Source organism: Brassica oleracea, chromosome C6, assembly GCF_000695525.1.
Source record: "Brassica oleracea var. oleracea cultivar TO1000 chromosome C6, BOL, whole genome shotgun sequence".
NCBI classification, from domain to species: Eukaryota; Viridiplantae; Streptophyta; class Magnoliopsida; order Brassicales; family Brassicaceae; genus Brassica; species Brassica oleracea.
The window spans coordinates 619,670-624,337 of NC_027753.1; positions in this window are offsets into that span (position 1 = coordinate 619,670).

The following is a 4,668-nucleotide window of genomic DNA, read 5'->3' on the forward strand; positions in this document are numbered from 1 at the left end:
TAACTCTCCGACCGCCTGTTTGTACCGAGATCTGTCGGAAACGAGTAAGAAAGACGAGTACTCGTCGGTGGGTCGAGACAAAGACGTTTTATTAGATCAAAAGGCATTCAGCCGGTTTACAAATAAGGAAATGTGCGCTAGAAAGCAAATCGGCAAAAGCTACTTCGCCGGGAAATACACGTCGGCGAGAAAGAGAAATGAAACCCTAGTTCTAGCCGCCGAAAGTATGTATAGTTGATTTCAGATCCCTTTTTCGCTGCCTCTACCTGCTCTTATATAGTTGACCAGTCGTCCTTCGGTGACCTAGTTTGCCTTTCTTCGATGGGCTTTTAACTCGTTGGGCCGAGCGGTCGGGCCGCTATATTAAGCCGCCAGGTCGACGGCTTTTAGTCACTCTTTCGATCGGCTAAAAGCAGTCTTGAGTCGAGCCGACGAAATGGTCTGTAAGTCGACGAGCCGAGTCTCTCTTCCATGGTTATGGGCCAGATCAGCTATTTTGTGGGCCTTGTGGGAGGATGTAATCCATACCAACACCGCCCACAGCTAATGAGCCTCACAAGCCCACTCTCTCGGCTAGTGGGCCCATTGCGTGCGACGGATTGTGCGTTAATTTTTGAAGGTTTGAAATCATTGTTTATTGACCCAGCAATCACCGCATGACATTTCCTCTTGCTTTGACCTCACTTGCACGATATCGAGAATTATTTTCTAATAGGTCACCCATCATTCTACTACTCGAGATCAAACATGTTTATCTCTGGAGTTCTAAATAGATGTATGCCGGGAAAGGTAAGTGGACTTTGGATAAAGAAATTCGGGTCATTACAGATATGTACGCAGTGTAGGTGTTCTATTTTGCATTTCCCAATAAAATCATAATGACACAACAAGTAATATCCCAAAGAAGAGTAAGAGCATATCTAAAAAAGAGATCTTGTTTTAATTATTGACTAGAACTTGATCCGCGCGGATGTTTACTTTTATTTTTTATAAATAAATTTTTATTTGTATTAGTTATAATATACATTTTAAAATTTACCCGTTTAAATAATTGTTTAATATGACATTTCTAAACACAATAATTTTATTGTTTATATTGAGTTATTTTATTTTATCATGTAAACCATCAATTGTATGATCAATATTTTTAGAATATGACATGTATATCCGAACAAATGTATTTTTCTTTTTTTTTATGGATCAATATTTTATGATAATATATAATAATTTTTTGTATATACTACTTACGGATTAAAATTTTATGATAATGTATAGCAAAACTGTTGTATATACTATATATTTTGTATATATGGAATTAGTAAAATAGTTACCGTATAATGTATGTATTTAATTATGAAATTTATATATGGAATTAATTATTTCCAAACACACATATATAAAATAAATAGGAAAAAATAAAGAATACGAAAACCTAGGTTTATTAATTATTGTTGCCATAAATTTTTAGTTATAATTTGATTTTGGAAATACATTAATTAAAGAAGAAAAGACAAAGAATCATAAAAGGTAAGTTAATAATAACTTCAGTCGCATGCCATTGTAAATAAGTTGAAAAATTAAGGAGTATTTTATTTTTGTACTTCTTTTTTAATAGTATAGATTTTGGAAATACATTAATTAAAGAAAAAAAGATAAAGAATCATATAGTATCACGAACAATCTATTGCAATACTTCTTTGAATTTTCGAAATGTGATAATAACCTCTATAGTTCAAATAAGAGCTTCGAATTTAGCATACAAAAATGACTTCTGATATTTTTTACTTCTATCAGTTTCCCTAATTCATTAAATGCTATTTCATCCTTGCCCTAGATAAATATCATCTTTTTCATGAACGATCTATAAAGCTTAATATTTCATTTTTGACCAAGTTGGGTACTAAAGTTAAATTAGTTAGCACCTAATATATATATACTGTAGTGAATTTAATAAATCTAATATTGATTGCATGATATTCAATCGACTTGTCTCAGTGATTGTAAAATCAAAACAACTCGTTGGTAAACCTAAATAATTTTTCAGCTTAGAAAATATCATATATACTTTGGCGTTGGTCAACATTAACGGAAAAGAAAATATATCAAACTATGCATTCCAAAACTCAAATACAGCACAACCTTCCAAAACTCAAAATACAGCACAACCTTACAAAACTCTAATGCACTTTTACGTGTTTATATACAAAACATATAAGAAGTGAGTAACAATGATTGTGTGGTTAGCCCAAAGTGTGGACCCTATACAGCGTGATATAATTGCATTGCTTTTAGTTTCTCAAATGCAAGGATCGTGTCATTCATGCATATTAGCCCACCCACCTCCATTCACATGTTTCCAACGTCACACCACATGTTTATATATATATATATATATATATATATCTATATTATTAAAACTGAATTACTTTTTAATACTATTAAAAAACATAGATAATAATATAAATGATAATTGTTTAGAAATATGGATAGCATTATAAGAAAGAAGAAGTATAATGTATTTTAATAATTTTATTAATTTAATTCCTTTAATGTCTTTCCATATTTTATTCAATTTAAGAATTTCATTAATTATATTACCTTTAACAATACATCACTTCATTAATTATATTACCATAATAATAATAGTGCATATTTTTATTTATTAGTTTTCAACATTAATTTTGTGTCAATTATAAAAATCAAAAATGTAAAATAACTGAGTTTTGCAAATGTTTAAACATTCGGTTTAGTTTTTTTTTTATACTAAATTTTATTATTTATTTTATTTTCAATCGGTGGAAAATTACGTAGCCGAAAACATAATTCAGACATGTTTTTGTGAATAAAATAATAAATTAAATCAAAATAATAAAAATGTAATACATTTATCGTCACTTAATTTTTAACTCCATTTGATTATTTTACTAAATAAAAAAACTCTTTATATTTCACTTAATTTAGCCAAACACATAGAAATAGTTTCGTTTATTAGTTTAGAAATCAATTAGTCATGAACATTGGCTACTCATTTATCTACGAGTTGTTTCTTTCGGATATCGTTTATTTTTTATTTGTGAAATTAGGCCCCACTTGAATATTAAAATTTTATGTGTGGGTTTTGAATTGGGTCTTTGTGAGGAATGAGTTCGGTTATGATGTATAAGAACCTAAAAATATCTAAATAAAAAATGTATCTCAAACGGATTCCGATATTTGTACCAAATATAACCATATTACTCGATTCGGTTCAGGTCTGTTGAATATAGTTATATTATGACACATCTAAAATACATGACACTAATTATGAAAAACAAATATCAATGTATAAAAATGTATAAACCAATATCCGCGCAGGTGCACAGATCAATCTCTAGTATTCTATTAAAACACAAGTACAAAACATAACTTAACTAATTTGAAGTAATTTTTATATTTTATTCATTCTCTTTTTTTTACTGTCATTTTCAAATAATTTGACATCATTTATTACAGAAGTATAAAATTTAATTTACTTATTTAAAGTATTTTATTACATCTTTTACCTTTTTCACTCTTCCTAATTACTCGATTGGTTATTTTTACCCTAATAATTTGACATCATTTATTTTACGTGTTAACAATAATAATTTCACATGTTTGAATGCAATTGTTTCATTCATGAAAAAAATTCAAAATGGTTAACAAATAATTTTATAATTGTTTAAGTAATCAGTTAGGCATGGATATTCAAATACTCGTTCGGATACGAATCAGTTTTTTCAGATATCAGAATTTTTGGGTTTTAAAATTAGGGTCCATTTGGATATTATAAATTTATGGACAGAATTCGAGTTGGATCCTCCTGGATTCATTTGATTTTGGTTATAATGTCTAAGAACCTTAAAATATCCTAATACATATTGTGTTTACAAATATCATCAAACAATTTATAGAAAAGAAACAAAACATTCGTGCAATTCTAATCCCTCTTATTAAAACATAATATTTCTCATTGACCCAACTTTTTTGGTAAGTTTTTAAATTAAATACATCATCTATTATATAGTTAAATTCTCTCATCTAATTATGGAAAATAACATAAAAACTAATCTTCTGTCCAAACAATATAAACTAGACCCTGACCCGCGCGCCAACGCGGATTTGAATTTTTGGTTTTTGGTTGGTTATTTAACTAAATAATGTATTTGTAATATTTGATGTATTATATTCACCAAGTAAATAATTTTTTTGGCATCATAAACCATCTATTTACGATGAATATTCGATATCATATAAAAAATTGAACAAATAGACGTAATTAGAGAATTGTAGACGATATATAAAAACAATGGTTATTAATGAAAAATATGAAGAAATATTATATTATGACTTAGTATGGCATAAAAGATTATAAATTAGTTATACATGTTTAAAGAAAATAAAATGATTTTTAAACTTCTATAAAAAATTTAACATATAAAAAAGGGCGATGAATTAGTCATCAAATTGTAAATAATTTCATAATTTTATTAATAATAAATTATTTATAGTCTTTGTTTTTCGTCAAGATAATTATTAAATGTCCATAACATTAATATGTTAAAAGGCCATATTATAAAAGCCCATGTTGTAACCGTTTTTTTCCGGGAAGTGTAACAAAAATAAATTACATTTAACTCTTCGTTTTGT